General features: G+C 42.0%; 1 protein-coding gene and 1 pseudogene across 1 annotated transcript in view; one reads left to right on the top strand and one right to left on the bottom strand.

The window, feature by feature from the left end:
* The window catches only part of LOC143536897 (elongation factor 1-gamma-like), a 181889-nt gene that overhangs the window by 25620 nt on the left and 130717 nt on the right, over positions 1 to 25552 (top strand). The window lies entirely within an intron of this gene.
* LOC143536895 (uncharacterized) lies at positions 23205 to 24742 on the bottom strand (annotated as a pseudogene).

The following is a 25552-nucleotide window of genomic DNA, read 5'->3' on the forward strand; positions in this document are numbered from 1 at the left end:
CAGGAAGTGACAGGATTGGTGCATGACAGAGTTTATGTTTCAATGTTTGGAAAGCCTCTTCTTGCTCTTGGTTCCAAATGAATGGTTCCCCTTTTTGAGTTAACATTGTGAGAGGCAATACGATCTTTGAAAAGTTCGAGATGAATCGACGGTAGTACCCAGCTAAACCAAGAAATGAACGAATTTCGGTTGGCGTTGTAGGCGCTCCCCAATTTTTGATGGCTTCAATCTTGGCAGGGTCGACATGAATGCCTTCCTTGTTAATGATGTGACCTAAGAATTGAACTTCCCTTAGCCAGAATTCGCATTTGGAGAATTTGGCGTAGAGTTGCTCTTTCCTCAGCAGATCCAAGGTAAGCCTGAGATGAAGCTCATGGTCGGCTTTAGAGCGGGAATAAACGAGAATATCGTCAATGAAGACGATAACAAACTGGTCCAGGTATGGACGACAAACGCGATTCATGAGATCCATGAACACCGCAGGGGCATTCGTCAAACCAAAAGGCATGACTAGGAACTCGTAGTGTCCATAACGAGTTCTGAAAGCGGTTTTCGCGATGTCGTCCTCCATGACGCGTACTTGGTGATAACCTGAGCGTAGGTCGATCTTGGAAAAGTAAGTGGCTCCTTGCAGCTGGTCGAAAAGATCGTCAATCCTTGGTAATGGATACCGATTCTTGACCGTGAGTTTGTTAAGCTCACGATAGTCTATGCACATCCGGAAAGATTCGTCCTTCTTCTTGACGAAGAGGACTGGAGCTCCCCATGGAGATGAACTAGGGCGAATAAAACCCTTGTCTAGTAGTTCCTGTAGCTGGCTCGATAATTCCTGCATTTCTGACGGAGCCAAACGATACGGAGATTTTGCCACGGGGGTTGCACCGGGAACTAATTCGATGTGGAATTCGACTTGTCGGCTAGGAGGTAGTCCGGGTAAGTCTTTAGGAAAAACGTCTGGAAATTCACGCACAACGGGGACATCAGAGAGCTTCTTCCCCAAAGATTTCTTGATGGAGACATGAGCTAGGAAGGCGAGACACTTCTTTCGAAGGCATCGCCGAGCTTTAAAGCAGGAGATTAATTTCAGACATCTGCCTGATCTTTCTCCTTGAATAATTATGGACTCGCCAGAAGAACAAGGAACGCGAATGAGCTTCTCAGCACACACCACTTCCGCGTGGTTGATGGACAACCAATCCATCCCAACAATTACATCGAAACTTCCTAATTGCATAGGGATGAGGTCAATGTTAAGAGACGTCTGATCAAACGTAAGCGTGCAATTGCGAACGATTTTGTTCACTTGGGTAGACTCTCCGTTTGCCATTTCGACAGAGAAAGCGGGGTCTAAGACAGAGGTTCCTAGATTAAGCAATGGGACCAACTCGCTAGAAATAAAACTCCTATCTGCACCCGTGTCAAATAGAATAGAAACCCAGAGATTGTTAAGGATGAACGTACCAGTAATGACGTCAGGATTTTGGCGAGCTTCAGCAGCGCCAATAGTAAAGGCTCGGCCTCGGGCCGGAGGAAGATTTGCAAGACGAGGACACCTGCTCCTGAAATGGTCCGTGGCTCCACACTCGAAACAGCTTCGAGTGTTGCTGGGTTGGGAACTGCTGCTCTGTATTGCCAGTTGATTACCTTGAAATCTGCAGCGTTCCGCTAGGTGCCCCAAACGTCCACAGTTCGTGCATTTCCAGCACGGGGTTCCGGCAGGGTGATGAAATTGGCAAGTGCCGCACTTGGGGTGAACCCCAGTGTACTCCCTCTTTGGCCTTCCAGAAGGGGTGGGAGCAGGAGCGACAGAGCTGATTGGGGTTGCGGGAGTAACCATCGCGTAACTGCTAGCCTTACGCTTTTTGATGCGGTTGATCTTTTTGGATGAGCCCTCAGCGGCCTTGCCCGTACCTTTGGCTAGGACCCCAGTCTTAACCTGGTCCTGGGTCAGTCGGGCAGCTAGTTCAATGGCCGCTTGTAGGGTTGATGGGTCAGCCCCGATAACGATTCCACGGACAGTGTCAGGTAGGCCATTGATGTAAAGCTCAATAGCCCGGGAGGGAGGGGTGACCAAGTGTGGTACGAGAAGGGAGAGCTCGTGAAAACGCTCCGTGTACCCTTGGTGATCAGCGCCCTTCATTCTGTGCACCCAAAACTCAGCTTCAAGTTTCTGCACCTCACTGCGAGGTACGAACTCGCGGGTAACCAAAGCTACAAATTCCGACCAGGTCATGGCCAAGGCAGCCTCACGCCCGCGGGTTCTTATCTCGTTGTTCCACCAGGTCAGCGCGCGTTTAGACAACATGCTTGCCGCGTGCGTGACTTTCAGTGTCTCAGGGCACGAGCTAATAACAAAGGCAGCCTCCATCTTTTCGATCCACTGGAGGAGACCAACGGCGCCTTCTGAACCGCTGAAGCTGGTGGGTTTGGTAGCCATGAAGTCCTTGTATGGCTTATTTGCTGGTTCATTTGCGTTCTGAGCTGGAATTTGGTTGGCCCCAGAGGTTCCTTCTTGCCTCAGCCCCTGGCTGATGGCTGTTACCATGCCTGGTAACACAGCCGCGATCTGCTGGGCTATAAGGTTGGCTAGATCAGCGGAGTCCAAGGGGGCGGGTGCACGTCTGGGAGGCATTCAAGAACACAGAATGACATGGCTCAAGAGATTAACAGTTAATATACAACACATAAGCACGCAGCACGTATATAAGTGTAGACATGTGATTGTGATGCATGAGCTATCTAGAGTCAAGGATCCTAGGTTATAGTCTAGGTCGGTTTCCTAATTCCCTATAACCACTGGCTCTGATACCAATCTGTCACACCCCGATCGTGATGGCGGAATAATCGAGGCGCGGCGACTAAGTCGTGATTGTTGAGCACAATAGTATAAAAGTCTAAATGCATAAACATAACCAAAATGTCAAATATTACACCATCCAGGTAACATGAAACAAATTGTTTTAATACAAAATATCAAGTTTCCAAACAACTCCTAGACTAGCCTTCATCTCTCTAAGGCCTCTAAACTTGCTAGGGATTTCTTGCTGCATTATTTCCTGAAAACATGTAACAAACTGTCAACTACATAAAGTAGATGAGTGAATTCATAGGTTTAAAGAAAAAGAGTTTATACACAAACATACTAGTATAGGTTGTAGGGGTTTATATATAAGGTGTACCTGCGGCTAACCCACCACTCCTACAACTTATACTACTATGTTTGGATATAATACCCGGTTTTAAGATGGTTTGTAAGAAAAGGTCTCTTGGTTTTCCCAAAGAGGTTTTTGTAGTAAGTAAAACATGAAATGTTCTCCTGGACTCTCAGCGGGCTTATTATTCTCCCATTAGAGTCGTTTGTGATAAGATTACTCAAAGATTTGTGGTCTCCCAACGGTACATGTAGCACATAGCAGTTAAGCATAAATAAGGACATATAGATTTGAGCATGCTAAGTTTACTAGATAAACCAACACCAAGATCCCACTGTTTACTAGTATCCAAGATGATGGTGAATAAATGATGATGATGATGAATGATGATGAAACTCAATGATCACACAAGACTTGATTGATCCCACGCAAGACTTAAACCAAGACTACCTCGTTCTTGTCATCCAGGACTCAGCTAGGTTCTACCGAGAGTAGGATAGACTCCCCAAAGAATCCTGGGTTCCCTTGGTCCCTACCGAGACTAGTATAGGTCCTCAAGAGTTATGGATTTCACCGAGACTAGTATGAAATCCCAAGAGTTACGAGTGCCACCGAGAATAGAATGCCACTCATGGTCGCGAGTTCTACCGAGAGTAGAATAGACTCTCGCGTCCAATTCAACTCATGATGCTTTGATCTCTAGATTTCCATGCTGACACAATGACTATGATGATATGAATATGATTCCCATTCCCATGATGTCAATGTTCATAGAATTTCCCATACTCATTGATTTCCAATGTTCTTAGATCTCCATAAGTTGATGGGTTTTCCCCATGTTCATAGATTTCCAAAGTTTATAGATTCTTAAAAAGCTTGTGGATTTCCGCACGTGTGTAGAAATCCAAAAGTTTATAGTTTAAAGAGTGTTTGCATAAATGATTTTATCCAAACGTGTAAAGTTACCATGTTTCCACCCCATAGTTTTGAAAAGCTTAAATAGGGGCTATGAACTCACCTTGATCTCGGGTTAGGATGGTGCTACAATAGATCTCCTTAGCCTAGAGTTGAACATATATATAAGGTTAACAACGTGCTATAAGTCTAAGAAAACGAGCTTACGCGGCCTCGAGCAAAAACTGGGTTTTAAAGACGAAAACAGCTTGGTTCTGGCTTGAATCGATCGAATAGGAACACGTTCGATCGAATAGACACACATTCGGTCGAATCTGAGGCACACTCGATCGAACTAGAAACACATTTGGTCGAACCAGTTGGAAAAACTCGTTCGGTCGAACATGGAACTTGTTCGATCGAATAGACACTCGTTCGATCGAATACGAAACTCATTCGGTCGAATGAGTTGGAGACCATTCGGTTGCTTTCCTATTCGATCGACTGGACTGATTCGATCGACTGGTTCGATCGAATGAGTCTGATTCGACTCCTTCAAGCTGGGCGACGGAGAAACCTACGGGTTTTTCAGATTTTCCAGATTTTTGACCCAAAATCGAAGTTTTTGACATGGAAATGCTTGGGATTGAAAGGGCTATCGATTCCTAGTGATTTTAAACCCAAAAGCCTGCATTTTGACACCAAAACAAGACGGTTTTTGACCCGAAAACTCTAGAAACGAAAATGGGTGTTTTTGCTCGATTTGAGGCCGAAAATGGTTATGAAAATGGATGATTTTCAAGAAGATCTTACCAAGAATAACAACAAACAGATTTGTGGACTCGGATTTGAAGTTTGAAGACTTTCTCTCTCTAGTTTCTCTCTCTAGAATGAGAGTGTTTGGGTGGGAAGTGTTGGTGGAAATGAAAGAGATGGTGTAAGAATACTTGATTTTCCGCTTAAATACTCGGGTGACTCGGGTTCGGGTTTAGGCTACCGACGGGTCAAGACTAGTCGAGTTCATAAGTTTTTAAACAAACTAAAACTTTTTCAGCAAAACTTTTATAAAACCATTTTCCGAATAATTATTTGAAATCTTTTTAAATAAGAACATTTAATTTTTCGAAAGCATAAAAATTAATATTTTTCAGGCGTAAATGTTGTTTTATAGAATAAACATTTTAAATGATAAAAGCAGATTTTTCCAATGATATGGGTTCCGAACTTATCGTCCAGAATCCCAAAGTCTATAGTTTCCGATGATTTCACGATCCTAGTTTACCAATCGAATTTCAGGGCGTTACATCCTCCCCAATTTAGAGGAATTTCGTCCCGAAATTTAGAACTTAGTATAGTTGATGCAATGATGTTTTAGATCAAATGATCCCATGATGACCACTATGCGTCACTACCCCTAATTTTCGTCTTGGATACCACCCAAATCAAGTTGAAGGGGTTTATATATAGGGTGTACCAGCGGCTAACCCACCACTCCCTCAACTCCACTTGGGTGTTTCTTTCGACTCCTATTAGTTCAATGACACACAGGACGACACACTATTTTCCACTACAAGGCATCACCTTCAAGCTTTACATCAGACATATTCATTTCGGATTGAAGGGGTTTATATATAGGGTGTACCAGCGGCTAACCCACCACTCCTTCAATCTCCAATGAATAATTCCCTCAATAACTCTTGAATTTAACGCCTCACAGCTGCCACGCTAACTATGAGTCCCTAATTCCAAGTCTCGCTTCAGACATAATCAACTTGTGCCGAAGGGGTTTATGTATAGGGTGTACCAGCGGCTAACCCACCACTCCTTCAACATTCATTGATTAATTCCCTACACGAAGCTTGAGTTCACGACTCATAGTTACACAATAGCATATTGTTTATACACGTATACACCTGTGAACTTGATGTAATTATATTCCGGACTATAATTACGAGTTCACCTTGTATACGTGTATAAACTCCATTGTGTGCGGCTAGAAAAATCGACACGACACCACACACACACACACAACCATGCTTCATGAATGCTAGAATGATTACAAATTTTGGCTCAATGATACATAGTTTACCCCAATGTTTACATGATTAAGTATGCACAACTTGTGTTTTCCAGCACGAGTCATGGGTAGCCAAACTTGGTGTTATGCAAATAAGAGAATATTTATAAGCAAATAGGAACAACATGATACTTCATTGATTGATATTGGTCCCTGATTACATGATTACGATTACATAGACTCCAAGATTTCTAGAATTACAAAGATGATGACTATGCGAACAGATGAGGGTATTCCTCCTTCATCTTATCCTCTCGCTCCCATGTGAACTCGGGTCCACGATGGTTGTTCCAACGTACCTTGACTATGGGTATCCGGCTTCGCTTAGTCCTTTTGACTTCTCGATCTAGGATCTCGACAGGTTCCTCAACAAAGTGTAGTTTGTCGTCGATGCGAACCGTGTCGATCGGGATTTGAGCGGTCTCGTCAACGAGGCACTTTTTGAGTTGCGACACATGAAAAACGTTGTGAACACGGCTGAGTTCTGGAGGCAATTCCAAGCGATAGGCTACGGGTCCGACCTTTTCGATGATCTTGAAAGGTCCTACGTACCTTGGAGCAAACTTTCCCTTTTTCCCGAAGCGAACAATGCCCTTCCAGGGGGAAACTTTGAGCATTACGCGATCGCCTATTTGGAACTCCAGAGGTTTGCGGCGTTTGTCAGCGTAATACTTGTGTCGACAGCGGGCGTCCTTAAGTCTTTGCTGGATGATGGCGATACTGTCAGTGGTTTCCTGTATCAGTTCCGGGCCGAGGATTTGAGAATCTCCGGTCTCGGACCAACACAGTGGAGAACGACATTTCCTGCCATAGAGTGCCTCGAATGGTGCGCATTTGATGGTAGCATGATAGCTGTTATTGTATGAGAACTCTGCAAGAGGAAGGTGAGTCTCCCAGCTACTACCGAATTCAAGGATACAGGCTCTGAGCATATCCTCCAGGGTTTGTATGGTCCTTTCGCTCTGTCCGTCCGTTTCAGGATGATAGGCAGAGCTAAGTTTCACACTTGTCCCAAAGGCTTTCTGAAATGACTTCCAGAACCTTGACGCAAAAGAGGGGTCACGGTCAGACGTGATGCCCTTAGGCACACCGTGACGGGTTACGATCTCACGAATGTAAATCCGCGCCAGCTTCTCCGTAGTGTAGTCCTAGCGGACAGGGAGAAAGTGGGCAGACTTGGTCAAGTAATCCACGATAACCCAAATCGTGTCATAACCGCTGGGTGTCCGCGGGAGTTTGGTAATGAAGTCCATAGCGACTTCGTCCCACTTCCACTGCGGTATGATCGGTTTTTGTAACAGGCCAGATGGTCTCTGATGTTCAGTCTTGATCCGCGAGCATGTTAGGCACCTACCGACGTACAAAGCTATGACTTTCTTCATACCCGGCCACCAGAAGTGAGACTTGAGATTCTGATACATTTTATCACTGCCCGGGTGAATAGAGTATCTGGATTTGTGCGCTTCGTTCAGGATAAGTTCTCGAAGTGGTTCAGAGTTTGGAATCCACATGCGATTTAAGTAGTAAAGTATACCATCATACTTGGTTTCAAACTTCCGTTCGGCACCGCAAGATAGCATATTTTTGAGATCACCACCAGCAATCGCTTGCTTTTGAGCTTCAAGAACCAAGGAGGGAAGATTGGACTGAATACGGATCGCATGCAACTGGGTCCTTTCCTTGCGACTTAACGCGTCAGCCACTACGTTAGCCTTTCCAGGGTGGTAGCGGATTTCGCAGTCGTAGTCACTTAGGAGTTCAACCCATCGACGTTGTCGCATGTTTAGCTCCCTTTGGTTGAGGATGTGTTGTAGGCTCTTGTGGTCGGTGAAGATGACACATTTCGTACCGTATAGGTAGTGTCTCCATATTTTTAAGGCAAAGACCACAGCACCCAATTCCAAGTCGTGGGTGACATAAATCCTCTCATGACTCTTGAGTTGGCGCGAGGCATAAGCGATGACCTTACCGCGTTGCATTAAGACGCAGCCTAGACCTTGGCTCGAGGCATCGCAATAAACAACAAAATCATCGTTACCCTCAGGAAGTGACAGGATTGGTGCATGACAGAGTTTATGTTTCAATGTTTGGAAAGCCTCTTCTTGCTCTTGGTTCCAAATGAATGGTTCCCCTTTTTGAGTTAACATTGTGAGAGGCAATACGATCTTTGAAAAGTTCGAGATGAATCGACGGTAGTACCCAGCTAAACCAAGAAATGAACGAATTTCGGTTGGCGTTGTAGGCGCTCCCCAATTTTTGATGGCTTCAATCTTGGCAGGGTCGACATGAATGCCTTCCTTGTTAATGATGTGACCTAAGAATTGAACTTCCCTTAGCCAGAATTCGCATTTGGAGAATTTGGCGTAGAGTTGCTCTTTCCTCAGCAGATCCAAGGTAAGCCTGAGATGAAGCTCATGGTCGGCTTTAGAGCGGGAATAAACGAGAATATCGTCAATGAAGACGATAACAAACTGGTCCAGGTATGGACGACAAACGCGATTCATGAGATCCATGAACACCGCAGGGGCATTCGTCAAACCAAAAGGCATGACTAGGAACTCGTAGTGTCCATAACGAGTTCTGAAAGCGGTTTTCGCGATGTCGTCCTCCATGACGCGTACTTGGTGATAACCTGAGCGTAGGTCGATCTTGGAAAAGTAAGTGGCTCCTTGCAGCTGGTCGAAAAGATCGTCAATCCTTGGTAATGGATACCGATTCTTGACCGTGAGTTTGTTAAGCTCACGATAGTCTATGCACATCCGGAAAGATTCGTCCTTCTTCTTGACGAAGAGGACTGGAGCTCCCCATGGAGATGAACTAGGGCGAATAAAACCCTTGTCTAGTAGTTCCTGTAGCTGGCTCGATAATTCCTGCATTTCTGACGGAGCCAAACGATACGGAGATTTTGCCACGGGGGTTGCACCGGGAACTAATTCGATGTGGAATTCGACTTGTCGGCTAGGAGGTAGTCCGGGTAAGTCTTTAGGAAAAACGTCTGGAAATTCACGCACAACGGGGACATCAGAGAGCTTCTTCCCCAAAGATTTCTTGATGGAGACATGAGCTAGGAAGGCGAGACACTTCTTTCGAAGGCATCGCCGAGCTTTAAAGCAGGAGATTAATTTCAGACATCTGCCTGATCTTTCTCCTTGAATAATTATGGACTCGCCAGAAGAACAAGGAACGCGAATGAGCTTCTCAGCACACACCACTTCCGCGTGGTTGATGGACAACCAATCCATCCCAACAATTACATCGAAACTTCCTAATTGCATAGGGATGAGGTCAATGTTAAGAGACGTCTGATCAAACGTAAGCGTGCAATTGCGAACGATTTTGTTCACTTGGGTAGACTCTCCGTTTGCCATTTCGACAGAGAAAGCGGGGTCTAAGACAGAGGTTCCTAGATTAAGCAATGGGACCAACTCGCTAGAAATAAAACTCCTATCTGCACCCGTGTCAAATAGAATAGAAACCCAGAGATTGTTAAGGATGAACGTACCAGTAATGACGTCAGGATTTTGGCGAGCTTCAGCAGCGCCAATAGTAAAGGCTCGGCCTCGGGCCGGAGGAAGATTTGCAAGACGAGGACACCTGCTCCTGAAATGGTCCGTGGCTCCACACTCGAAACAGCTTCGAGTGTTGCTGGGTTGGGAACTGCTGCTCTGTATTGCCAGTTGATTACCTTGAAATCTGCAGCGTTCCGCTAGGTGCCCCAAACGTCCACAGTTCGTGCATTTCCAGCACGGGGTTCCGGCAGGGTGATGAAATTGGCAAGTGCCGCACTTGGGGTGAACCCCAGTGTACTCCCTCTTTGGCCTTCCAGAAGGGGTGGGAGCAGGAGCGACAGAGCTGATTGGGGTTGCGGGAGTAACCATCGCGTAACTGCTAGCCTTACGCTTTTTGATGCGGTTGATCTTTTTGGATGAGCCCTCAGCGGCCTTGCCCGTACCTTTGGCTAGGACCCCAGTCTTAACCTGGTCCTGGGTCAGTCGGGCAGCTAGTTCAATGGCCGCTTGTAGGGTTGATGGGTCAGCCCCGATAACGATTCCACGGACAGTGTCAGGTAGGCCATTGATGTAAAGCTCAATAGCCCGGGAGGGAGGGGTGACCAAGTGTGGTACGAGAAGGGAGAGCTCGTGAAAACGCTCCGTGTACCCTTGGTGATCAGCGCCCTTCATTCTGTGCACCCAAAACTCAGCTTCAAGTTTCTGCACCTCACTGCGAGGTACGAACTCGCGGGTAACCAAAGCTACAAATTCCGACCAGGTCATGGCCAAGGCAGCCTCACGCCCGCGGGTTCTTATCTCGTTGTTCCACCAGGTCAGCGCGCGTTTAGACAACATGCTTGCCGCGTGCGTGACTTTCAGTGTCTCAGGGCACGAGCTAATAACAAAGGCAGCCTCCATCTTTTCGATCCACTGGAGGAGACCAACGGCGCCTTCTGAACCGCTGAAGCTGGTGGGTTTGGTAGCCATGAAGTCCTTGTATGGCTTATTTGCTGGTTCATTTGCGTTCTGAGCTGGAATTTGGTTGGCCCCAGAGGTTCCTTCTTGCCTCAGCCCCTGGCTGATGGCTGTTACCATGCCTGGTAACACAGCCGCGATCTGCTGGGCTATAAGGTTGGCTAGATCAGCGGAGTCCAAGGGGGCGGGTGCACGTCTGGGAGGCATTCAAGAACACAGAATGACATGGCTCAAGAGATTAACAGTTAATATACAACACATAAGCACGCAGCACGTATATAAGTGTAGACATGTGATTGTGATGCATGAGCTATCTAGAGTCAAGGATCCTAGGTTATAGTCTAGGTCGGTTTCCTAATTCCCTATAACCACTGGCTCTGATACCAATCTGTCACACCCCGATCGTGATGGCGGAATAATCGAGGCGCGGCGACTAAGTCGTGATTGTTGAGCACAATAGTATAAAAGTCTAAATGCATAAATATAACCAAAATGTCAAATATTACACCATCCAGGTAACATGAAACAAATTGTTTTAATACAAAATATCAAGTTTCCAAACAACTCCTAGACTAGCCTTCATCTCTCTAAGGCCTCTAAACTTGCTAGGGATTTCTTGCTGCATTATTTCCTGAAAACATGTAACAAACTGTCAACTACATAAAGTAGATGAGTGAATTCATAGGTTTAAAGAAAAAGAGTTTATACACAAACATACTAGTATAGGTTGTAGGGGTTTATATATAAGGTGTACCTGCGGCTAACCCACCACTCCTACAACTTATACTACTATGTTTGGATATAATACCCGGTTTTAAGATGGTTTGTAAGAAAAGGTCTCTTGGTTTTCCCAAAGAGGTTTTTGTAGTAAGTAAAACATGAAATGTTCTCCTGGACTCTCAGCGGGCTTATTATTCTCCCATTAGAGTCGTTTGTGATAAGATTACTCAAAGATTTGTGGTCTCCCAACGGTACATGTAGCACATAGCAGTTAAGCATAAATAAGGACATATAGATTTGAGCATGCTAAGTTTACTAGATAAACCAACACCAAGATCCCACTGTTTACTAGTATCCAAGATGATGGTGAATAAATGATGATGATGATGAATGATGATGAAACTCAATGATCACACAAGACTTGATTGATCCCACGCAAGACTTAAACCAAGACTACCTCGTTCTTGTCATCCAGGACTCAGCTAGGTTCTACCGAGAGTAGGATAGACTCCCCAAAGAATCCTGGGTTCCCTTGGTCCCTACCGAGACTAGTATAGGTCCTCAAGAGTTATGGATTTCACCGAGACTAGTATGAAATCCCAAGAGTTACGAGTGCCACCGAGAATAGAATGCCACTCATGGTCGCGAGTTCTACCGAGAGTAGAATAGACTCTCGCGTCCAATTCAACTCATGATGCTTTGATCTCTAGATTTCCATGCTGACACAATGACTATGATGATATGAATATGATTCCCATTCCCATGATGTCAATGTTCATAGAATTTCCCATACTCATTGATTTCCAATGTTCTTAGATCTCCATAAGTTGATGGGTTTTCCCCATGTTCATAGATTTCCAAAGTTTATAGATTCTTAAAAAGCTTGTGGATTTCCGCACGTGTGTAGAAATCCAAAAGTTTATAGTTTAAAGAGTGTTTGCATAAATGATTTTATCCAAACGTGTAAAGTTACCATGTTTCCACCCCATAGTTTTGAAAAGCTTAAATAGGGGCTATGAACTCACCTTGATCTCGGGTTAGGATGGTGCTACAATAGATCTCCTTAGCCTAGAGTTGAACATATATATAAGGTTAACAACGTGCTATAAGTCTAAGAAAACGAGCTTACGCGGCCTCGAGCAAAAACTGGGTTTTAAAGACGAAAACAGCTTGGTTCTGGCTTGAATCGATCGAATAGGAACACGTTCGATCGAATAGACACACATTCGGTCGAATCTGAGGCACACTCGATCGAACTAGAAACACATTTGGTCGAACCAGTTGGAAAAACTCGTTCGGTCGAACATGGAACTTGTTCGATCGAATAGACACTCGTTCGATCGAATACGAAACTCATTCGGTCGAATGAGTTGGAGACCATTCGGTTGCTTTCCTATTCGATCGACTGGACTGATTCGATCGACTGGTTCGATCGAATGAGTCTGATTCGACTCCTTCAAGCTGGGCGACGGAGAAACCTACGGGTTTTTCAGATTTTCCAGATTTTTGACCCAAAATCGAAGTTTTTGACATGGAAATGCTCGGGATTGAAAGGGCTATCGATTCCTAGTGATTTTAAACCCAAAAGCCTGCATTTTGACACCAAAACAAGACGGTTTTTGACCCGAAAACTCTAGAAACGAAAATGGGTGTTTTTGCTCGATTTGAGGCCGAAAATGGTTATGAAAATGGATGATTTTCAAGAAGATCTTACCAAGAATAACAACAAACAGATTTGTGGACTCGGATTTGAAGTTTGAAGACTTTCTCTCTCTAGTTTCTCTCTCTAGAATGAGAGTGTTTGGGTGGGAAGTGTTGGTGGAAATGAAAGAGATGGTGTAAGAATACTTGATTTTCCGCTTAAATACTCGGGTGACTCGGGTTCGGGTTTAGGCTACCGACGGGTCAAGACTAGTCGAGTTCATAAGTTTTTAAACAAACTAAAACTTTTTCAGCAAAACTTTTATAAAACCATTTTCCGAATAATTATTTGAAATCTTTTTAAATAAGAACATTTAATTTTTCGAAAGCATAAAAATTAATATTTTTCAGGCGTAAATGTCGTTTTATAGAATAAACATTTTAAATGATAAAAGCAGATTTTTCCAATGATATGGGTTCCGAACTTATCGTCCAGAATCCCAAAGTCTATAGTTTCCGATGATTTCACGATCCTAGTTTACCAATCGAATTTCAGGGCGTTACATTTCATATCTCAGATAGAGCCAAAGACTGTAGACATGGCCCTCCAGGAACCCAGTTGGGTAGACGCTATGCATGAAGAGTTAAATCAGTTTGATAAGTTGAAAGTTTGGAGATTGGTTGAGTTACCTGAGGGAAAGAAAGCACTTGATACGAGATGGGTGTTCTGAAACAAGCAAGATGACACCGGGGTTATTGTTCGAAACAAGGCTCGATTGGTAGTTCGTGGGTTTGTCAAGTTAAAGGGTTAGATTACACTGAGGTTTATGCTCCAGTGGCTAGACTTGAAGCCATCAGAATTTTTTTGGCCTACGCTTCATTTATGGGGTTCACAGTGTATCAAATGGACGTTAAGACTGCATTTCTGTATGGCGAGATCAAGGAAGAGATATATGTGGAACAGCCACCGGGTTTTACTGATTCCAAGAAGCCAAATCATGTTTACAAGGTAGACAAGGCATTGTATGGGCTTCATCAGGCTCCTCGAGCATAGTATGCTACATTGACAGCACATCTTCTAGATCATGGCTACAAGCGAGGAACCGTTGATCAAATTCTGTTATGCAAAACTGTCGGAAAGGATTTGATCTTAGTCCAAATCTATGTAGACGACATTATCTTCGGATCCACCAGTGCTGAGTTGTGCGCGGAGTTTGAAGAAGTAATGAAGAAACGATTTGAGATGAGTTCACTGGGTGAAATGACAACATTTCTGGGATTACAGGTTCGCCAAAGCCGGGTAGGAATTTTACTGCGTCAAGGGAAGTATGTTGAGGATATGCTCGCAAAGTTTGAGTTTCAAGACTCCAAGAGTGCTAACACTCCCATGGCGGAAAGGCCATTACTGTCATCTGATCCGGAAGGGAGTCCCGTAGATCAAACATACTATCGATCAATGATCGGATCTCTAATGTACCTCACCGCCAGCCGACCCGATATCATATGTGCAGTCTGTCAATATGCTCATTTCTAGGCTAATCCTAAACTCTCTCATTTAATTGCTGTCAAAGGTATTTTCAAATATCTGAAGGGACAATCGAAGTTAGGTCTTTGGTACCCCAAACAATCAGAACTTGATCTCTATGCTTTTGCTGATAGAAATTATGGTGGAGATGACATTGACAATAAATCTACATCTGCCGGATGCCAGTTCTTAGGAGATCGTCTCATTACATGGCAGTGTAAGAAACAACAGAGGGAGTCCACCTTGACCGCCAAAGCGGAGTATGTTGCTGCATCAGCCTGCTGCTCTCAGGTTATCTGGATGCAAAATCAACTACTGGATTACGGTTTGGATTTTCTTGATACTCCCATCTTTTGTGATAATGATGCTGCCATTGCAATTGTTAAGAATCCAGTTCAACATTCTAAAACCAAGCACATCGATATTAAAATTCATTTTATTCGTGACTGTTATGACCGAAAATTGATTCACCTTGAACAAGTTCACACTGATAATAATGTGGCGGACTTATTTACAAAACCGGTCGGAACAGCCAAATTTAATGTGCTTGTGAGTTTTCTTAAAATACTTCATTTCGAAGATTGAGTCTTTTTGAGTTTAAACTCATACATATCTTCTTAATTTGTACAATTTTAGGGGGAGAAAAATCAAAAAGCCAAAAATAGTGTGTGTGCGTGAATAATTAAAAAAAAAACAATATTGTGTGTGTAAGTTTCATTTTCGCTTAAAATTATGTCGATTGCTTAAGTTTGAAGAACATATACTTGTATATGTTTGGTTCGGTGATTTACTTGTAGAGTCACAGAGGATAGCCATTTGTCTAAAGACTGAAAGCATCTGGGGCGATTGTGATATGTTTTGTGTTTTGAATTATTTCACTTAAAATTATGTCGGTAACTCTAAGTTGGAAGGACATGTATTTTCAAATGTGTTTGGTCCTGTTAACCACTTGTGGACATACGGGGTAGCCATTCATCTGAAACCTAAGAGTGACCGGGGTGATCGAGTTTCAAACTGTCTTCTGGGAAATGATATTACTATTCAGTTAACAGCTTTTGGGAAACTTCAAATATTTTCAAACGAAAATTGTTCCAACCTTTGGAAAATGATAGATATATTGTTTCTGTGTGCCTAACGGGTGAAGTTATTAAGCTTAAAACGCTCTAGAAAAGTCATTGATTTGTATGGTAGCTTTCCATGATGCGTAAAAGTTGAAGTGATATAAACTAAATTTGCTAAACTTACTATGGAGAGTCATTTTGAAGAAATGTGCATGTCTCCATATACATCTCTCCGAATGATAGACAGAAAAGCAATTACCCAGACATACACGAGCCCGTTAGTGTCTTGATCACCAAAAATGTTATGTTTCTAAGTTATTGTTAAAAAAAATATTATTATTGTGGTATTTAAAAATTCGTTTTTCAAATAACTTAAAGGGTCAAACTAGAACTACAGAGATGGGGGCATAAAAGTAAGTCCTGTCATGTCTCGAATGAAAGGCCTGTAAGTCCAGATGGCTTGTAAGTCCAACGTTCAGCCTTAAAGCTCAAATTTTTGTTTAATTTTCAAATAAAAACCTTTTGATCAAATACTAGGGGGTTGAAATCAAATTGGGGTGATCTGGAGAAAGCCAAATACGTTTTGAGAAGAGATAGGAGGCGTCACAGATCCATGAGTGATGTCCATCTAAGCTTTATGCCGAACTGAACCTAATTCATATCACTGATGCAATGAAAGTCATGCTAAGTTTGTTTTACCTGCTATCAACCTGTCTCTTTATGTCATAATAACGCTGAACATGAATCCTTGTGACAGCATCTTAAACAATATAATTTCATGTTCGGATCTTTTTGTAAAAGACGGCGATTTTACAAAACTGAAATTTGATCCCAATCTACAAAAATCTCAAAAAGATTATTCTTGTATATTTATTTTTTTATTATTCTTGTTTTCTTTATATTTTTTTTTTTGTTTTATCTCGAAATCACTCTCCTCGAAACATGTGATTTAACTGGGTCGTTTTCAATATGTTTATATTTCTTTGGGCTTTAGACTGGATTGTCAGGTATGAGATTAAAAGTATTTGGGCTGAAACAAAGGGTTGGGCTTGTTTGTGGGTTCTCGGCCCATCTCTTTTGGGTATAAATGATATTTATCCCAGATTTTGTTCTCATTCATTTAAAAAAAACACTTTCATACCTCAAACCATTCAGCCGAAAATCTCACAAACATAAGCTAATCACACTCCATTGTATTTGGTGTTCTTTTGATCGTGTTACAGGTATTGAGTTGTTTTATGGTAAATTGTTGGAAGTTTAAGGAGTTTCGTTGCAGGAATAATGAAGATTTCCATGAATTGGAGAAGACGACACACATTCCAAGAAGAAACCCAAAGGTAATGGCTGATCAGGCTCCGTTAAAGTTTGTGGACACACATAACATAGTTGGACATTTGTTTGATCCACCACTGGCCCACAAGGAATTCAAGTCTATGATTGTCGGCCTCAACACTTGCAGGATTTCTCACGCATTACGAGAAAACCCTGTCATTTGCAGAAAGATGATCACTGATTTTTGGAATAATGCCTCAATCAATCCACGAGGAGCAGATGGAATTGTGTCGATAGGCTCCAAAGTGCAGAATAAGCCGGTCGTCATCACAGAGACTATTATAAGGGATGTGCTTTTGTTTGGTGATCAACTTGATCACCCGACAGAATACTCTTGTAAGGCCCCAAACCCGGTAGCCTTACTTTAGCGTCGGATTTACTCATAAACACAGTTCTTACAAATCAGAGGTCATTAAAACTTTCGCGGAATATAAAAACTTTCATAAAACATTTCATAACAAAACACGTCTTGTCTTAAAACATCATTTTGTCTTTCAAAATTAACGAAACATTAAACTTAAACGTCTTGAGTCTTCCGATGCCAGCCTCTTATTCAGTGCCACGTGTCTCCTCAAGCGAGCTGCCTCAACCTACTCACCTGCGTGCATACTAAAAGTCAGCTACGCTGAGTGAGTTCTAGTTAATCGAACGCCATACAATACATACACATACATACATATCCGTAGATACATATCCATACTTCACTAGTTACCCTTCTGTTCTACGTACATACTTGCTACCATACATACATACATATCTACAATCACTAACCTCAGTCTACCGAGAGTACGTTCATAGTCCGCCGTCTATACCTGTACACAAGGTCGTGAACACGTAAAAGGTCCGCAGTCCTTACCTATGTTCACCATTTATGGTACGTACAAGGTCCGCGGTCCTTCCCTATACCATCATACATCCACAACACGTACAAGGTCCACAGTCCTTCCCTATGTTGCAACCTAATTCATAGCACGTACGAGGTCCGCAGTCCTCCCCTATGCTACAATTACAGCACGTATAAGGTCCACAGTCCTTTCCTATGCTGAAATACATCCACAACACGTACAAGGTCCACAGTCCTTCCCTATGTTGCAACCTAATTCATAGCACGTACGAGGTCCGCAGTCCTCCCCTATGCTACAATTACAGCACGTATAAGGTCCACAGTCCTTTCCTATGCTGAAATATAGCACGTGTAAGGTCCACAGTCCTTTCCTGTGCTGACGCCTATCTACATTACGTATAAGGTCCGCAGTCCTTATCTACGTTACGTATAAGGTCCGCAGTCCTTATCTACGTTTACATCTATCATCTACATCACGTATAAGGCTCGCAGTCCTTAACTACGCCATCACCAGCCGAGTCTATGTCCGACAGAAGCTAGAGGGATTTGCCATCCTAACTTACTATGTCGAACGTAGAACTCACATTCCATTCGTGTACCTATATACACATACTTCACATATACAATAATTACATTATAACATAAGAACACTCTAGGCGTTCTTTACATCATTCATTTAACAACCATACCCCTTGTCGATACGTCCAATATCCGAAGATCGTTCACACCCCGACAAGTATTCATTTGTAATGTTCATACATCTTCGATATATAATATTCGTACCTTTATTTTTAACCTGACAGTACGCGCAATATCCGAAGATCGTTCGCGTACCGACAAGCAATCATTCATATCCATCACATATATCACATATGGCATACACTTATCACTTAGGATAAATGTATTAACAACACATCGAGTATGCACACAGCCCCGAAAACATAACAAGGAATGGGGCTAGAAACTCACCTGAACTCTGCTTCTTCCTCTGATAGCTGTAAATCCCTTCTTTAACTGAGCTCGGCTGACTGTATAAGTTACACGTATTAATACTCGCCTGATCCAATCTGGTGGCCTAGTATTAGCATACTTTTACTTATCGTTTTTAACTTATTTCCTAATCGAACTCGGCTTTAGGCGAGGTTAAACCTTAGGCGAACTTAGCTTTAGGCGAAGTTAAACCTTAGGCGAACTTGGCTTTAGGCGAAATTAAACCTTAGGCGAACTTAGCTTTAGGCGAAGTTAAACCTTAGGCGAACTTAGCTTTAGGCGAAGTTAAACCTTAGGCGAACTTGGCTTTAGGCGAAGTTAAACCTTAGGCGAACTTAGCTTTAGGCGAAGTTAAACCTTAGGCGAACTTGGCTTTAGGCGAAGTTGTCATCAGACAAACTTGGCTTTAGGCGAAGTTCATCAGGCGAACTTGGCCTCAGGCGAAGTTATCGCTTTGAAGGCGAAGTTATCGCTTTGAAGGCGAAGTTGCCCAGTTGCAGGCGAAGTTGCCCAGTTCCGCCGCTGTTTTGGTTTTCATCAATCATTTTGGCGATTTTAACACCCTTGTTATGGTTTAACATCACCCACTACGTTCCCCAACCGTTTCCGATCGTTTATACACTATAAAGCTTGGATCTTTAAACTTCAAAGATCAAGAATCATACCTTTTTGAGCTTGTTTGGATCTCGTTTACTTGTTTAATCACAACTAACCCTCACCCTCTCTCGGATCTGGCTCGGTTCTTCCCTCGGCCGGCGGTGTTGGTGTGTGGTGTGTGTTTTGGATTGTTAGAGGATAGGATGAAATGAGTGATAGTTTAGGGTTTAGGGGATATTTATATCCCTTAAATCCCATGGACCTAAGGCCCATTCTCATTTAACCCATCTCCATTAATCCAAGTCCATAACCCATATCCATTACCCAACACTAGCCCGACCCATACCAACTCCTACTCTATTTATTTATTTCCCGATAACCCGAGTAAACTTTCCCTCTATTATTAAGTAATATAATTAATATCATTTTGAAAATGTCGGGATGTTACAACTCTGCTACTGCCGTCTCTAAGATTATTACCGGGATGGGTTATGAGGTTGCTTATCCTCCAGCAATCAAGAAACTATTTCACCCATACCAGAGGTTTTTGATACACACGTTCTTCACATGCGTGTCAGGAAGAAAGGGGGGATCTGACGAGATCAGTCATACTCAGATGTCTGCTAATGTTGCTCTGATCATGGATTGGAATTACAACTATTCCAAGTTCGTTTTTAATGAAATGATGAGCAATCTGAAAGGGAAAAAGAAAGAGATGTTCCTCATGTATCCCAGATTTCTGCAAATGATTTTTGACTCTCACTACACCGACCTTGTCAAATCTGTTGATACATTAGATATGAAGTCAATGGGACCCAACACCTTTGGATTAATGAAGCAGTCCAGGAAAGGCTCCAAGATTGTCTATCAGGGCCTCAATGCTCTGGAAAAGTTTGGTAAATTTGCTGAGACTGAAGCCGTACCAGTTACAGCACAAATTGTCGATGAACATGTGACACCTGTTCAAAGGCAGTCTGTTGCAATCGAGATCAGTTCAGATGAAGAAGAAGAAGAGACAAAACACCGTGAAAAGGATACTGCTCTGACTGATGAGCAATTAAGAGATTTTGAAGCCTTCAAAGAATTATTACAGTCAACCGCTCTGAAGCCTCCTCAGGCAGTTGTTGTAAATGAAGAAGTTGATATCCCTGAGGAACCAGCCGCTGATCTCATTCCACGAAAGCGCAGAAAGAAAGATCCGAGATTGGGCGTGCTGGTTCGTGAAACTGAAACAACAACCACAACACCAGCAACAATCACAACCACTAGCCTACAGCAACAATCACAACCTAAGTCACAAGCTCCAGAGACTCAAGTTGAACCATGTTCATCCACTGTAGAGCCACTGACTCAAGATCAGATGCTTGATGACATTGCTCGTGAATTTGATTTTGAGTCAGATATGCCATCCACTGATGAGGCTACTATACCATTCACTGATGTTTCTTCTGGATCTTCTGGCTCGTCCAATCTGGGTCAGTCAAGCTCAAGTGTTTCCGAAAAGGTTGCTCAGATTCTGGCCATGCAAGAAAGATATTTGCAAGATAAAGGCAAGGGAGTGGTGATTGATGATGCTCCCGTTGATGTGCAAGCTCTTCAACGTAGAGTCTTTGAACTTGAACAAGATTCTATCGTGAAAGATGTGCGTATTCAAGAACTGGAAGCCAGTAACTCTAATAAAGACTCCAAGATCAAAGAGCTTCAGTTCAACATGGGAGAGTTAATTACTGTTTATCTAGACCTCCAACAAAAACTCGTTCAGAAGTTTGGAGATGAATTCAAGAGTAGTGATGTGACTTCAAAGATGCCAAACGTTGATCAAGGTGGTAGCTCTACTGTTCGTTCATTTGAAAACATAGATGAATCTGAGACGCTGAAACAGTACATGTCTGCACCTCCAGTCACTAAAGAAAAGTCAGACAAAGTTCAGAGGAAGCTACTGGTAATGAAAAACTCCAATCAAAATGTTGAATCATCCGATCACCCAGATAGGTTCGTTGTCACCCTTCAAAAAGGTTTTTCGGATAAATATGGAAATCGTTCTGGAATTGTGTCATGGGGTTTTGATGCTGAAAAGAACATGTGGTGGGTTAAACGGAAGTCCGGTACCACTGAGTACTATAATAAGATGAAAGACTTTGGTTCTTGGACTAAGGTGGATCTCAGTGATTTGATAAACTCCCCATTCCACAATCCAACAAATGATAAACGTGGTAGGGATTTCTGGAACTTTCTGAGAAATCAAGTTGATCAAGGCTTTCCAAAGATGCCAACTGCAGAATCGTTCTTGAAGAAAGCGAAGGGGGCCGTGGATCCAAAAACAGGAAAGACAATGGTCAATGTCATGTGGCCTGCTACAAAGAAAGTCCCTCGTATTCCTGTGCCTAAAGCGATTCCAGATGGTACTCTGGATAATATGAGATTCTGGATGTATGACAGTGAAATTGCTACCGTGGTTGTACGTCTGCAGAAGGGTAAAGGGCAGTATAGATTTGTTGACCCATGAGATCTGCTGAAGTTTGGAGAGAAAGACATCAAGACACTCAGTACATTTCAGATAATTGCCGACCAGATTTTTGAATCAGCCGCAAAAGAATATACAAGCATGGTGGCCTCTATTATCAGGTGCAAATTTTGGGCAGGTGCTTTGAAAGACGCTGACATTGGTTATATGGAGCATGACTGAGAACCAAGCTACAAACCAAGAGGGAGATTGTTGGGCCCATTTATGTGGTTTGTACCAAACAAAAACAAGGTGGGTTCCCAACCAAACCAACATACATATCTCAACTCGCCAAAACAAAAAAACAAAAATTAAAAACATCAACCCTTATTATTATAATTTATAAGTCTAAAAACCCTTTACAAACTGTTGATTTACCACAAAATTGAACCTTTTGGTTTGGTTAATTAATCCATAATTCAAAGAAAACTTAATTTAACTGCATTTTTGTCTAAAAGAAAGGATACCTTAATCAGGGCCAGTGAGAGAGGGAGACGAGGAGAAGGAATGATAGCAGCTGGCTAGGGTTTCATTATTTGGCTTTTAAGCAAAAAGAAAGGAAAGGAAATGAAAAGAAGTGTGTTTTTGGAAGGAAATGGAAGGAAACAACAAAAAAAGGTGTAAAATGATGTTTTAAGAGTAAAATGGAAGGAAAGTGTTTCTTTTCAAATTGGAATGAAGGAAAGGAATGGAAAAGAAAAAAGTAGAATGGAAAGAAAAAAACTTTAGTTTCTTTTCTTTAACATTTTTTCGGTAAATGAACTCCGGAACACGACGTTAATGTGAATGTGGATGCATTTGTGGAGGAAGCAGTTCATTACGGATCATGTGTTATAAAATTCTATAATGAGTCTGTGTCTCACATGATATTTAATATTGATTTATTTTAATGGCTAGAAATTAGGTCTCACATGATATTTAATATTGATTTATTTTAATGGCTAGAAATTAGGAGAATAGGAAATAGTCCGCGTGGCATCCTATGTGAAGTCCCTAAAATGGTGGCATTGAAAACCCTTGCTTGCTTTAATAGTATAGTAAGATGAGATACGAATTATGATTTACATTTTAAGTCAAAATCGGCACAAAAACACCTACTAGATTTGATTCTAGCTGAGATTGACCACCTTTGATCGATTTGTAATAGCTAGGCGAAGCGAAAGAAACTCCCCTCGACGACATCCCTGTAGCAACCTACTTTTACAACATTGGTTTCAAGTAATAAACCAAAGATCAAGCCCTGTAGACCTTAAACCGGTTAAGTCAACCCGGCGACGCTTTGCTACGGTTTAAGCAGGGTTCCTCATATAAATTTACATTATAACATCACAAAAAATGAAAGCAACAGGTTCAAAAATTATAAACAGAATTTAACCACCAAGGATAAAATTTCACTGGGTTTATAATGTCAGCATAATATAACGAGATACATATAACAATTCTTCCCACCAAACAAAAACAAGGTGGGTTCCCAACCAAACCAAAATACATATCTCAACTCTCCAAAACAAATAAAACAAAAATTAAAAACATCAACCCTTATTATTATAATTTATAAGTCTAAAAACCCTTTACAAACTGTTGATTTACCACAAAATTGAACATTTTTTTGGTTCAAGTTGAAGCTGATGGAATCATAGGCCACCCCAATAGCTGAGGTGAACCACTCCGGGTCGAATGCTGACTAGGCGAAAACAAACTCAGCTCCACAAACCCACCAGACCGATCACGATCGTTAATATTCGTCACCCAAAACGATATTGACCCTTGTTTTCCCAAATTATTGTCATGATCATTATCATCAAGAGTTTGGTTAGCAATTAGAGTGAGAGTGTCATTATGTTCTTCAATAATCCTTCTCCTGTCCTCTAAATCTTGTAAATTTTTAACGCCAACGAATCAGCAATCGGGAAATAAACAAGCATACAAACACCAAGTGCGGAACAGCATAAAAGCGATAAAAACGCCAAGAACGCAAGAACTTCAAACACGGTCTCACCCGGGTGAGATAGAACGGATAAACCAAGTAACAAAACGTGTAACATGAAGAAACTCGAAACTGATATTATTAAAATCAATACGCGTTTCTGCAACCCTTTACTTATAACCAAACCTAATATCCGTCTCCCGAGCAAGAACAAATAGATTGTCAACATGGTGGCGAAAAGACCAAGAAAGATGGTACTCATTAACGGATAATAGCAACGGGCAACTTCGTTTTGCTGAGTTGTAATTTTGAAAAATTTTCTCCATTTGCTTGTCTGCGCGTGCATGTCGGCTTTATAGTTAGGCCCGACTAGAACAACGGTTAATTGAAGGGCAAAGATAGGGAAGCAACATAAAAGAACGTAAACAGTGGTTTTGAAATTCCAGTTTTGACTTAGCGGGCCCGACTCGGTTTTCTGTAAGGATGCACAGAGAAGGAAAACGAGGGTGAGGAGTAGACACGGTTCTGCAAACCCTAGGTTTGACATGATGTAGCATTTGCAAACAATATCTTGCCATTTTAAGCTAAGGGTGTGTAATACCCGACCGTCTTGTCGAAGAAACTCAAGGCGTAAAATTTCTCCAAACCCCCACCAAATTGAGAATAATATGAAAATGACCCGGATGGTCCACGGGCCGGCAAAATATCCAAGACGGTTATACCCTTGACCGCGAATGTGAGAGTGGAAGTAAAACAAGTACAAGATGCAAAGGAAACCGATAAGGCCCAAAACAGCTACGAGTGATATTGTGACCACACCAAGTGCATCAGCAACGAATTTTGTCAGGGGCATCACCCAAAAGACAGATTCCACGCATGCTCTCCGACAGCATAGATACAAAAATCCACCAGGTAACTTGTAGTTCAAGCTACATGAACAACACGGAGTTTAATCATATGTCAATGAGGAAAACAAATGACTTTGTGGATACCAGCAGCCAGCATACACTTACTGGTATTGGTTTTCAAAGCTTCCTCTTTGCAAACCAGGTATTCAAGATGACAACTTGACGGTTACTTTACCGATATACCGCCTGCGACAATAGTTATGGACATATTATTAAAAAAAATTAGACCTTGTAATATTGTTATTCAGTGCATACAAAAAACCAATATGAAGCTGCTTCTTGTTCATGACTACAAGAGCAAATTATAATTGTTGCTGGAAAATGGGAATTTATAAAAAATCTCATCTCTCTAAGGCTAAGGTTAAGCAATGGACCTTTGATTTCTAACTAAATTGTTGTATTTACGTTTGATTGTTTATGCTTGATGTATTTATATGTAATTTTTCAAAATCATCTATAAATATATTTCTTCAACCAAATTGTTTGGTATGGGGATAAAACAAGATGGAAAGGAAAAAATATTTTTTTTTTTAAATAATTTTGATAATAATGTATTAAAAGTAAGTTATAGGTAGAAAAATAAAATAAAAAAAGAAGAATATGTGGATCCGAATGATAATTTGGTTTGTAAAACAGAATTGAAGTTATCATTCATAAAGTTAAACCTAATGCTAATTCCTTCAACTAAGTAGAGCAATTAACAAATCCTAGAAAACATCATTCATCAAATTGGCGAAGAAACTTACGGCGTCAAGTGGAACTGGAGATCGGTTGGGTTGAGGTGAAAGCAGATTGAGAATCAATGAAACCCTAAGAGAGAGAGAAGATGTAAGGTAATAGAGGAGCAAAGCAAATACAGAACAAGAACAAGAACAAGAACAAGAACAAGAACAAGAAGAAGAGGGGGCTTCGTTG

The sequence above is a fragment of the Bidens hawaiensis genome, unplaced genomic scaffold (genome assembly GCF_021521415.1).
Source record: "Bidens hawaiensis isolate Kalapana, Puna unplaced genomic scaffold, B.hawaiensis_p1.1 tig00010984_1, whole genome shotgun sequence".
NCBI lineage: Eukaryota > Viridiplantae > Streptophyta > Magnoliopsida > Asterales > Asteraceae > Bidens > Bidens hawaiensis.